The sequence below is a fragment of the Bombus flavifrons genome, chromosome 18 (assembly GCF_040668555.2).
Source record: "Bombus flavifrons isolate JBK064 chromosome 18, iyBomFlav1_principal, whole genome shotgun sequence".
Lineage (NCBI taxonomy): Eukaryota > Metazoa > Arthropoda > Insecta > Hymenoptera > Apidae > Bombus > Bombus flavifrons.
In genome coordinates this window covers 3733128-3746754 of record NC_138459.1, presented here as the reverse complement: position 1 = coordinate 3746754, position 13627 = coordinate 3733128, and the positions used below count along the sequence as shown (strand labels likewise).

The 13627-nt window shown below is 42.2% G+C and overlaps 1 protein-coding gene across 4 annotated transcripts in view; it reads right to left on the bottom strand.

The window, feature by feature from the left end:
• The window catches only part of Ubx (ultrabithorax), a 350493-nt gene that overhangs the window by 209121 nt on the left and 127745 nt on the right, over positions 1 to 13627 (bottom strand). For 2 of the 4 annotated variants that reach the window (XM_069131197.1, XM_069131201.1), the window contains one exon: positions 3977 to 6751. The exons of 1 other annotated variant lie outside the window; for it this stretch is intronic. The gene's annotated coding sequence lies outside the window, so the exon portion shown is untranslated. Of the gene's footprint in view, positions 1 to 3976; positions 6752 to 13627 lie in introns of those variants that run through there. One more of the 4 variants, XM_069131200.1, reaches the window with a different exon arrangement.

The window sequence follows — 13627 nt, the reverse complement described above, 5'->3', positions numbered from 1 at the left end:
ATTTCTACGAACACTTTCTAACGTATTCGATTGTTTTAAAGTACGAAAGGCTACAATAATCTTTCTGTATATTTTATAACACTGTTAATCGCAGCGTTGTACCACAACAACCACCCCTGTTATCTTAACGGAAATCGGCGGATCGATGGACTCGCGGTGTCGATTCTTAGAATCGTAACGGGAATTTACGACTCCCGTTGACGCGTCTCCCCACGATCGCTCGAAAATACATTTCTAATTTTCCAAATAATAATATTAGTAAATCGGTAAGCTACAAGTTATACAGGCGTTCCTTTTGTATTTAAATTGTAATTTTTCGTCAAATGGAATATTCGGATAGCTGCCTCTTGCGGCACACGCTGCTCTTCTTCCAGTTGTATCGGTCCGGGAAGTTGCGCGCGTGCAGGTGGATACTTGTTATCCACAAATTCCACAGAAAGTAACGTAAATGATAGCAAAAATTCTAATTTAACGTCAGTATCGTGTAACTCTATTTTTCTTCCATTAATATCTCATAGATGGTACCCCGCTGGGGGTAGCCACCCACATGATAATCAAACAGCTAAAAAATTCTACCAAATGTCCAAATTGGACAAATTGTGAATGTGAAATATTAAATAAAAAAAAAAAATTAATATCTCGTTATTGTTGTTGATTATCCACCGTTTTGAAAGTTATCGTACGTAAACGTATTTAGGATGTTTTTCAGGATTTTTGCGAACGTTACACGGACAAGATTTACTTATTGTTGACGGCTATAACACGTAGCAAACAAGCTACTATTTCTTACTGTTAATGCGTCTCTATCAGACAACTGCTCTCAACATTTCTGACAATAACAAATACAGCTTTTTATTACTTGGTCGTTAGATATATAAGGAAAACGGAATTCCTAATGCTTCGCTCATAAGAACGCGTATTTTTCCTCATTTCTCAGAACACATTCGCGTCAGACCATGTATAATGGAAATCTTCTATTGCGCGTGCAGTATGTCGCGCCATGGTATTACGTAAATTGAGATCGAGAAGTTTTTTGATCGTCCAGAGGATTCGTCACGATTCGACGATGCAGCGAAGCTCGTATTTATACTTTTGTTTTTTTATTAAAATTTACAATCAATTCTCGCATTGAGAATTTTCAGTAATTTTTTCTGCCGTGACGCAGTGACATGGCTAATTATTTATAACAAGTTAATACTTATTATAGATAGTATAATTTATAAGATAATTAATTGAGTCTAGCGTTTAGGTCTGGCGGGTAGTGCCTCTTCAGCCTGCGGATCCGGTCCGACTATCAAGTAGTCCGGTAATTAGGGTTATTTATACTTAAAAAAGTATCCGTCTACGTTAAAAATAAATTAAAAAAGAAGTTATTCGTTTCTTTGTTTATAACTTCCTTCAAAATCTTTTACCAAATCTGCCCTGCTTTTCGAGAAACAACTTTTGTCGAAAAACTTCTTCCCTGTCTCTTCCGAACTAACTTGGCGAGTTGCGACAGAAGATTAAAAAATAGTCGAATTTCCAGGGATCAATTTCAAGCCCTTTTAACCCCTTGCGTAATACATACCTACGTATTCTCGTAGTTTCATAATCTTTTTAATCTTCCTTCGCAACATAAATCTCATCTTTCCACTAGTCTTCGTCCTGATAGCTATTTTAATTACTTTTTAATTGTTCCGTATTGCCAGGATGATCCGTCTGTCTCCGAGAGTCGATCATTTGGCGGCGGAATACGAGAACGACGAAGAAGAAAGAAGATGGGCCGAAAGGGGAGAAGTTATACGTTTAAGCGGCCACATCTATATAAAGGGACGGGGCTTACTGGGATTCAATTACCGCAACGTTTGCGAAGCACGCTATTCCCACACCGTGGAAGGCGCTACCCTTCGAGCTACGCGCAGCCTCGCCGCCACCTTTCCATTTCTTCAAGAACGAACAGGTGCTCTCGCGTCTGCTGTAAATTGCGCCCCTGTAATCCGAAGTAAAGCGGTCGTTTTATCCGCGCCAAGCCGAGATGGATGCGCGCTACGTCTTTCGGTAATAGGTCGCGCTTACGCAGACGAGGCTTTCCATCTTTGATGGAAATCTCGAGGGTCCTTAGACCTCGCCCAGCCAACGTATCCATCCTTCCCACTGCCTTGTCTTTTCGCTGTCTTATATTTACTGGAAATCGTTCCTTAACGAAATGAAACCTCGAATTTCTTTAGGACAGAGAACTGCACGGTTTCCGGTGGACAATTATTCCTCAGCAAAATGGAAAACGTATTTTCAACTGGTACATACTTTTGCGGAATTTACTGGCATCGAAGCCTAAAGAACTGCTGAAGGAATTACTCGACTGATAAATGAAATCTGAAAGGAATATTTTATGCTAACCCAGACGAGAACCATCGCCATCGTGATGAAGATGAATCTTACCAGTTACCATCAGCAAGAATCGTTACCATACTCTTACCAAAATCAATGATTCGCAAAGTCTCCAAATTACAGTGATATCGACGGATTGACAAGGCGCAAGCTATGCGGGAATATTGGACTTTCAAACGCGAGAATTGCTAGAAATTCTGACCGAAATATCTGTTCCATGGAGCCGTGCATTGCCACGGAAGCACTCGCGCTGAATTATTACAAAGAGGCCGAAGGAAACACGGGTCGAACGCCTGCCACGTTCTCATCAGCCCGTAACTTTTCCTGGTAAATGCCATAGTCGAAGGCGGAAGAAGCAAGAGGCCGGAAAACGACCGGCGTTATCGGATGACGAGGAACACGGGGATGCCTGGACGCGATTAAGAGAGCGGCGAAGCAAGGAGGGCGCGATGCGTGAGGTCACTGGCAAAGTAGAGGCGAACGGATCGACGCTGGCCGGCGTTTCGTTCGGCTTCGAACCTAGGTACATAATTCATCGAGCGTGCACCATTGTCGGCAGCTTCATTAATACAAATGGCGTCTGGTGAATTCTACCCCGACCACACCCCGCGCCCCGTGCACGATAGTAACAAGGGCGTGTGGGTGTGTAAGGGTAGCGAGCAGGCAGCAGCAGCCGGCGGCGGTGGCTCTCGCTACCGCGGTATCATCCCCCGAGCGTATAGCCGAACACACGCTCTCTTGCTCCGTGGCCGTCGCCACCCCCGAGAGCCGGGACGACGTCGGGACGCGCGGACATATTTTTCCAGCGCTTGTCGACTTTCATGAGGGCGTCTTTCCGCAATAACATATTAATATCCCGGAGCATCGCGAGACTTATGGGCTGCCGTAGAAAGCTCGACCCTGGATCAACGCAACGCCCGTTAAGGCGGTTCCACGAAGAAGCCGGGGACTACGGCAGGACGCCTGGAAGCGCGGCTTAAGCGTCGTAAAGCAACCGTTGCACGTTCAGCCCGGCCGGACACTGGCGGGTTATCGGCCAGGAATTGACAACGATTCCGACAGCGAAACATCTTGCTCGTTTTACCAACTACCCTTAAGTCGTGTCCCGAATTTATCTTCCTCTTTCTCTCCGCCTCCTGCTCTCTTTTATCGCGTTACGTAACCGCGGAAGCGTCGTTACGTAATGGAAAAAGAGGAGACCACGGTATAGACGACCCTCGTTCACAGAGTTTTCGCCTTTACAGTTTTAACGTCACATTTGCAACGATAACGAGAGGGTAAATGGTAAATCGCTGAGCTAGCGATTCTTCAGCCCCGCTCGATGATCGATCGATGATCGAGGACGAAAGTGACGCAGCGTGCACGCGTACGTATACGATCTGTGTATATACATATTTTCTGGATTCAGTGGGGAAAAATAAAAAAAAAAAAAAAGCCACCGGAAATAAAGCTGTTAGTTTTCCGCGGACGACAATGGAACGGCGCATACGGTCACGGGGGCGGGAAATATTACGGGAAACACGGATCGCCGGAAGGAGGAATGCAGGAGATTCACAGATGGATTGGTACGCGGCCAGGGCCGCAGGCAAAAAAGCGAAAAGACGCATGATCAAGTTTACATCGCATTTATTTTGTTCCTTTTTTTTCCTTAGTAATCGTATAATCAAGGTAATATTACAATAGCGTTCAGAACAGCAACCGCCCCTACGAAAAAGGTCACCGTTTCTTCGTTTACAGCACGTTTCACGCATAGGCAGCAGGTGCGGCCCTGGTCGCTCTCGCGGGTTACATACAATCAGGATCCAAATTGGTAAAACAATCGATATCCCTAAATATGTTACAAAAGAGGATGCTGCGCGTTTTGCCTTGTGCGTTCTCCGTTTCCTTTCTTTCTTCTCGCCACCATCGGAAAAAAGGAAATTACGTTTACAGAAAAAATGACGACGACGACGATGATGATGATTGCGGCTACCACACTACGCATGGATAACGCCTACCCCTATAAGATATAGGCCTATTCGCCTAAAGAGAAACAAGAAGTCCGTTATTTTAAAACGTTACAGCACAGCAGACCGACGAATGCGTTCTTTCTATATTCGTATATATAATATATATAATTTTTTTTTTTTTGTTTGTTTGTTTGTTTATTATTCGTTTCGACGCTCCTCGTTTCGCGTTTCCTTCTTCTTTTTTTTTTTCTTTTTTTTTTGTCCTTTTTTTAATCGTTATTCCATTCTTCCCGTTTTCACCGAGATCCACAAAATAAATAATTATTAACATTACATTCCTCTTAGAAATACTGCGTTTACCTATTACTCTTGCGTGTCTCTTAGCGGCTATTCGTATACATTCATTAACTAGAATAGTTGTTTTACTTGCTTAGGATAGCGCCACGCACACTTCGTGTCTGGGTAGGCGTCTATAGGTACTAGGTAGGTACGTACAATGTAATAATCTTGCTCGTTAGAGACTATCGGAGTTTCGTTCGATTCTGTTGCTCGAGCCGAGAGTCAGCGATCGAAGCGATTCGCGTATAGATGAGGAAAGAGAGAAAGAGGAAGAGAGAGAGAGGGAGGGAGGGAGGAAGAAATTATAAACGAACACAGCGAAAGAAAAAGGAATAGCACGAAGGTGAAGGAATCTGTTTGTATCTTTAACTTCATTCTTGTTCCTTTTTTCTCTTTTTTCTCTCTTAATGCGATAATCGACGTACAGAGGGAAAAAGCTACATTCGACTCGTGGGACGAACGCGCGCGCCTCGTACGTATCCAGCAGGCGCGTATATCGCATAAACGTTTCTACAGGGTGGTTGATAACTGGTGGTACAAGCGGAGAGGGGGTGATTCTAGGCGAAAAAAGAAGTCGAAAATATAGAATAAAAATTTAAAAAACTAAAAACATAACGTCAATCGAGACAACGATCTACAGTGAGATCCGTTCTAACGAGACGCGATAAAGTGGACGCGTACCGAGTCAAAATTCAAAGTGGATTTTCTCGAAAACAAAGCATCGAACGAAAAATTGTTATTCTATATTTTCGACTTCTTTTTACGCCTAGAATCACCCCCTTTCCGCTTGTACCACCAGTTACCAACCACTCTGTATATATAATATTTAACAAAATTATCGAACATCAACATATATATTTTGTACCGATCGAAAGGAACACGTTTTTATCGCGCGCCGTGCCCGACGAGATCGTCAGCACCAGGACGACGGTTATCATTTGTCGGATGTAATTTCTCATGGAGATCGGCGAGCTGCGCTCGAACAACGACGAGACACACGGCGACGGTAGAAACGTGTTCTCGTGTCGTTTCGCAGACAATAAAAAAAAAAAAAAATTAACAAAAACATAACATCAACAGCAGTCGTAGCATAACACGCTGAGGAAGGGATCGCGTATCGTCGAGCGTGCGCGATCGAAAAGCGAAACAAACGGAGGAACGCTGAGTAAACGAAAAACGGGGGGGGGGGAGGAGGAGGCGGAGGAAGGAAGCATTCGCGAAATATATAGCATTTTCTTTCTCATTCTTTTCTGTACAATCGAGATTCGCGAGAATTCTCTTCTTGTCACTGGGAAACGCGTCGATAGAATCGACAAATTCACCGACGCAACCCCCCCGCCGATCCTTCGAGAACATCGTCGATCGCCACGTGGACGACACTCGCGGATACTTTGTCCACCTTCCTAAGCGTTAACTTACTAATTACCTCGTAGGCTTTTCGTTACGTATATTTAGGTTTCAGAGAATTACGCGCACCCCAGCGCGCCTACTACTTCATCGTAATTGTACAATAAACCGAGACAATGGGACGACGAGAGACGTCCGATAGACCTTCGAGAGACACGCACACACGCAATGTTTGCCCCATCGTTCTCTTCATCTTCGTCTCTTTGGACGCGTTCACGCGCGGTTGTATCGTCGTCCCTCGGTCGACCTTTCACGCTCGAAAACGAGAGACGGACGGAGATCGGTTGTTTCAACGAACGGAACTACTCCGTATAACTCACCCCCTCTATCTACACACTACTGCGCCAAAGCAGGGACTACAGATAGAGAGGCCAGAAAATGGGAGGGGGCAAACGGGGGGACTACGACAATACTAGGCTTGTACGGACGTCACTGTGCACTTGGATACTGATTGGTCTGCGGGATTATTGGTCAAAGTGAGCTACAGGAGGTTCCATAGAGGGTTGGTTGTTGTGGTGGTGGTGGTGGTGGTGGTGGTGGTGCTGGCGCGCGGGGGAGCGGGAGGCGGGTTCGTCACTCACCGGGTGCAGCATCCGATTCGCCGCAACCGATAAATTGACGATCGACAGATACGCACATCGACCATCTATTTGGCATTACAGAGACAGTGGATGCAGCCTGCCACTCACCTGAAACAGAAATCAGAACGTGCCGTGTTAGGTGACGAGCGGTGTTTCGCCGACGCGTTTCTTCCCACCGAAACTGGTCGGCAGCAGCTTCTTTTTCTTTGCGAAATAAGCCACAAAGCAGAGAGTGTTGAGATATGTATAATTTTCTCTGCTGGACTGGGTTAAATGCGTAGTAGTAATACTTGTATGCGAATATCAGTGTGTTTAAGTATATGTGTGCGTCTCGAAAACAAATGAATGTAAACTGTTCAGTCGGTAAACAGTCGGATATGGAAGAAAGTACTGAGACGCGTGCAAGTGTGTATCGATGAATATCTTTGCAATCGCTTATCAAATAAATATATAACTATTCTAATATAAATTCTAAGTGTAAATTGAGGGTTCCTATACCATTATTTCGGCTATTAAGATCCAAAACTCTCAACAAATATAAAACAAAAATTGTTGTTCATCTATTACCACCTTATGAAAGGAAAGAAACTTTCCGGACAACCTAATATACTATCGAAACAGTGAATGACATAATACAAGTGAAAATATCGTAAAATGCAAGACGCAGAATGAAATTTATACCAATCTTCGTATCAACGTTCTCTAAAAGTTGATATTACAAACAGAAGACATTGTACCGCTATTCAGATATGTATAACTTTATGTGCTAGACTAGGTTAGCTGCGTAGTAGTAATACTTGTATGTGAATATCAGTGTGTGGAAGTATATGTGTGCGTCTCGAAAACAAATGAATGTAAATTGTTCAGTCGGTTAACAGTCGGATATGGAAGAAAGTACCGAGACGCGTGCAAGTGTGTATCGATGAATATCTTTGCAATCGCTTATCAAATAAATATATAACTATTCTAATATTAATCCCAAGTATAAATTTAGTGTTCCTGTAACATTATTTCGGCTTCAAACATCCACAGTTCTCAACAGAGAGAAAATCAACGAATAAATCTAACTGTATCGTATACAACGCAATTGCGCGTACGTCGTGTGATTACACGAAGGTAATCGCACGTACCGTCGCAAGAGAAAACGGGGTATCGTTGACACGCAAGAAAAATACTGCTAATCGACGTTCTCGTACAATCTCTAAACATTCTTCGTCAAATCCGACCATCGTCTTCTACAAAAAATCTCTGCGCGATATTTTATACATCGACTGCATCGATTCTCTTCGAAGAAAGGTAAAGATTTGGAAAAAGATCGACGTTATTCCGTGGGGGGGTGGCGAGTCGCGGAAGGGCGTTGCAGACGGTTCAAGGTTCCACCGCACGGTCTATAAGTTCATACGTTGAACGTGCGGAGGACACGACGGGTAGGGTCGTCCGGCGCTGGTTCAGCTTCTTTTGTAATGGGACGAATGCACGTGGTGCCTTGTCCGGCCACACGCACGTTGAGCCCGGTCTTTCGTGGTGTCTGTATCTCGGGGATATCGATAGCTCGCGCTAAGAGCGAAAGGGGTTGGGTCGAGAAGGTCTGAGGGAGGAAGAGGGCACAGCGGAGGCAGTGCGCCTTGCCAATCCGTCGCTGCCGTTCTCTGCCTTTTCTTCCGCGTGCCGTCGCCGCCCCTTTATCTTCCTTTTTATAACCAGCTGCTACTTTCCACTCGCTGATTCTTCCTTACCACCCTTTGATGCTCTGCCGATTCCACGTCGGTCCTGACGACTCGTGAAACTGCCCCCTTTTCTTTCCTACGACTGCCACTCTTTCTTTTTCTCATCGAACCCGATCGTTCCGGGTGAAAGATTATAAACTTAACGAAAGAACTTCTTTACGTTTGTCTTGTTCGTTCTTGGTCGTGGCTTCGGAATAGCAAGGAGAATTCTCGTAACTGCGAGATCGAAGAAGGAAGAAGATCGTACCCGTAAGGACTTGGATGAAGTTGTTTGCCCTGGCTGCATCGGCCGTCGTGACAAAGGCGGACGAAGAAAACGGAAAGGTGGAGAGGATGTTCTCGAGCACTTGGCAAGGTCGGCACATTTTACAGCCGCAAACTCGCGCCAACTGTTCAATCTATCCGCTTATACGACCTGCTTCTTTCGCTTCCCCAACGAATATCGTCGGTCTGAATTCACCGACGCTGGCTCCAGTTATTCCTTTCAATCCTATCGACCGATTCTCCTCCCTCGTTTTAATAGTTCTCCTCGTATTTTTACATTTCACGTGCTATACAATTTCTTCGATACACGGACAACTTGGTTCCATGTGTGTATTATACGATGCTCGTTTAAATTCTACTAAATCCAGCATTCACATTATCATTCGCGCGGAATCACACGGCGATCTTGTTTTAAGAAATACGATCTTCGACGCTCTTACGAGACCGTAAGTTTGTTTCTATCGATTTTCGAACTTCCATACTCTGCTTGTATATTTGTCCTTGCGTAGTTGAGAAGAAGATTCGTTAAATTCAAAGGTACAGAGATTTTAGAAATAGCAGATAAACCTAGGAACTTTCGTACCATAAGAATACCAATACTAATACCATAATACGACGCATGAATTTTTGAAATGTTTCAAGAAGTTGCAAAGATACACGTAGGTGTGTTTAATATTGAAATGGAACGAAACTGGAGAAATTATATAAAATTGACCGGCAACATATTCAATTCTCCAATCAAGTTCTTTAAAATATGAAAGTTGTGGCTTGTCATGAGTTTGTCTTGTGATTTTCATTTATGGGAACTGACAAAATATTGAATTTTCAAATCAAATTCTTTTTTAAAATATGAAAATTGTGGTTTGTCATGAGTTTCTCCTGAGATTTTCTTTTGAAGAGAACTGACAAAATATTAAATTTTCAAATCAAGTTCTTTAAAATATGAAAATTGTGGTTTGTCATGAGTTTGCCTTGTGATTTTCATTTATGGGAACTGACAAAATATTGAATTTTCAAATCAAATTCTTTTTTAAAATATGAAAATTGTGGTTTGTCATGAGTTTCTCCTGAGATTTTCTTTTGAAGAGAACTGACAAAATATTAAATTCACAAATCAAGTTCTTTAAAATATGAAAATTGTGGCTTGTCATCAGTTTGTCTTGTGATTTTCATTTATGGGAACTGACAAAATATTGAATTCTCAAATCAAGTTCTTCTTTAAAATATGAAAGTTGTGGCTTGTCATCAGTTAGTCCTGTGATTTTCGTTCGATGGGAAATGAAATGGGAAAAGAAACGGACGGAAAGGAAGAAACGGGAGTAAAATCAGGCGAGAAGAAGCTGGCTAGGAACAGCCTAGCGAGAACAGGCTTGTTTGTTCGTGGCTGTATTTCATTTTTGCCGTAAGTTTGCCTTTCGGCCTAGAGTCGCTGCGTAACGAGTTTAAACGTACGTATATACACGGAGGCGTTGCTCCTTCGCGCATTTATCAGGATTTCCGAAGGAAGCCGGAGTTTTTAAGCCGCAATAAATTCCCGTTCCCGCGTGCCTTTACGTCGCACGAGTCTAACGTTGCTTAAAGCTCGCAAAAACCGAAAGCACGAATCTCGAACGCGACGAGGGCGATACGAGCTTCGCTTTGCGCCCGAAAAGAGAATTTCAGGTTGTTTAGAGGGAATTTGCCTTGGAACAGCTTGAGAATTTGAGTAAGGGCTGCAAATCCTCGATTAATTCGTAGAATCGGGGAAAGGGGAGGAATATGTGTTTCCGTGCATGTAGTGTATATAAATAATTATAATTAAAATGCTAAATGTTGAGAATAACATAGATATAATATGTTTGGATCGCAACACAACGTTAATATTGTAGTATCTTTACTACAATTAGTTTGTTTAGAATAAATGGATCAAACAGATGTTGATTAAACAGGAAACGATGGTTGTTTAACGTGAACTAATCACAATAACGTACTATAATTAAGACAACTAGATTGTTAATTTGCAACTCTCGTCATCGCGGATTCAACGCTCTCTCGAAAATGCAATTCGTCTTCTCTGACTTCTCAACTCACAATGCTGTTAATTCGTTTATGTCGCTTAGCAACCCCTTGTCTTTTGTCTTAGCCCCACCACGCACATGTTCCCCAACCGTTTGTTTATAATTCGCCCGACACCCCCAGGGCCCCTTGTCCACGACGCTACAATATTGTGGCAAATCAACTATACGTTCTTAGTATTTGTTGAAGCAACTACTTCAAGAAAAACTCTACATCTTTGTTTATGTATATCCGTGACCTGGAGACTGCTATTATGCAGAAATATTATAAATAAGAAGAGGTGCATATTATTGTGCCCTTGAATATACATTATGTTTTGAGTTGCAAGGTCCAGCAACAAAGAAAGCAATAAACAGATTTCTATTTATGTTCCTTGGAGCCTCCAGCTAAAGCTATGAGGTTAACCTTTTTGGTAATGTCCTTTTGCTGTAAATATATGAAAGTGAACCTATTATTTGTATTGTAACATGAAGACAGCAAGGATCTGGAGCAGCATAAACTTAAACATTATACTTATACCTTTAATTATTTCAATATACTTTTCTATTACAAATTCATCCACTCGTCCTTCGATCAATCAACCTCAACAGTATTTGCCAAGAAAAAGAGGATTAAAACCACTCATTTTGTGTGAATTCGTGGTTCTACAATTTTCTCCATAGGAATTTTTCCTTGATTTCTACAATTATCATCGTAGATTAGTTGTCATTCTTCTGTCAACTTCTTCATAATTCATCTACTCGTTCTTCAACCAATCAACCTCAACAGTATTTGCCAAGAAAAAGAAGATTAAAACCACTCATTTTGTGTAAATCAGTAGTTCTACAATTCTTTTCATAGGAATATTAGTTGTAGACAGATGAACAATTATGTGACGTTAACTATTCCTTGATGTATTTTTCCTTGGATCTACAATTATAATCGTAGATTAGTTGACATTCTTCTATCAACTTCTTCATAATTCATCTACTCGTTCTTCGATTTATCAACCTCAACAGTATTTGCCAAGAAGAAGAAGATTAAAATACTCAGTTTGTGTGAATCGGTGGTTCTACAATTTTCTCCATAAGAATTTTTCCTTGGTTTCTACAATTATAATCGTAGATTAGTTGTTATTCCTGTATCAACTTCTTTATAATTAATCCACTCGTTCTTCGATTAATCAACCTCAACAGTATTTGCCAAGAAAAAGAAGATTAAGACCAATCATTTTGTGTGAATCGGTGGTTCTACAATTTTCTCCATAAGAACTTTTCCTTGGTTTCTACAATTATAATCGTAGATTAGTTGTTATTCCTGTATCAACTTCTTTATAATTAATCCACTCGTTCTTCGATTTATCAACCTCAACAATATTTGAAAAGAAAAGGAGGATTAAAACCACTCATTTTGTGTGAATTGGTGGTTCTATAATTTCCTCCATAGGAATATTAGTTGCAGAAAGATAAACAATTATCTGACGTTAACTATTCTTTAATGTATCTTTCCTTAGTTTCTACAATTATAACCGTAGATTAATTGTCATTCTTCTATCAACTTCTTCATTCCTCGTGTCTCCTTATCGTAACTAGTTCAACTATTGTAAATCCAACTCTTAGCAGAACCGCGAAAGTTTACTTTAGAAACTTGCCCGTCTTCTACAAAAGAAATTCCCGATACGTGGAGCAATCGAGTGCTATATTTTACGGTCGTAAATCGAATCTCACGGCCTCGGTTTCCAACGAGCGTTTAAGAAATTCAAGCGCGCGAATCGAGAAAAAATAACCAAGGGTAATATCCATGTGCAAGAGCAGCGTTCTAGCCCGCTAGAACAAGAAACGTACGGAAGGGTGCAAGGGAGAGACAGAGAGAGAATGGAAGAGGACGAGAAAAGGGATGGGGTTGAGCACGGAGCGGTTATTATCTATCGCTCTCGTTACCACAGGTTGCTCGTAAACCGGCCGCATCAAGAGGATGGGGCGTTTGGGTTGGAGAGCAGAAGCATAGGTAGGTAGATACCGGTACTCATATCGTTGTCGTCGTCCCGTACCCTCGTGCCACCACTGCTAAACCCCGTTTTCCTTCCCTTTCTCTTTCTCTTTCACGCGTTCTTGCTATTTTATTCGGTTACCCATGCAGGCTATCGCATACAGTGCGAATGGACGGTTGCGTCGAGGGGACACTTGAAAAATCTCCACTTACGAGTGCCTTTCCTTCCTTCCAACGATCCACCATCGATGCCGATTGCTTTTTACCCCCCTTTGCCTCTTCCTCTTGTCTCTCGTGCATCGAGCAAGCCAGTTCTTTGTTTCAAGGAGATACCATCTAGCCCTCTTCTCGCTCAAGGATCGCTCGATCAAATGACTTCATCGTGCAAGCGATCGCATCTGCGATTTTTCCTACCGAGACGCGATAAACACAATTTTCCCTGCGTTCTACGATTCTCAGTTCGATCAGGAGATTGCATTTTTTACGAATTTAGCGAGACTAACGAGCGGTTTACTTTATTTTCTTCAACCCCCCAGCGGAAGTTCCAGGTCAGAGTCGAGCGTAACCGATTGAGTTGGAATATTCCATTTCATTGGAAAATTGATACAATGGTAAAAAGCAATAGTTTGTGTCTGCATAAGATACAGAATACAAGATAAAATTAGACAGTCGAAAATGAATAACGTAAATGTAATTACCTACGATTCGACAACGCGTTTGATGCCTAAGACGAAAAACCAGGGTTATCTAACGATAATATAAATACCATTCTTCCAATTCGTGCTTACTTGTAAAAAGAAAAAAAAAAAAAACAAGGTACACCCACACAGTCTCAGTCTTCAACGCGACGCACGATGAAAAAAGGTGGAACAAACCCGGACGGTAGAGAAACGCATCGGCGTCGCCCCATAATTTCAATGCGTTCGCAGTCTATAAACGCGTAGGAAACACAATGATGATCGATATTTCA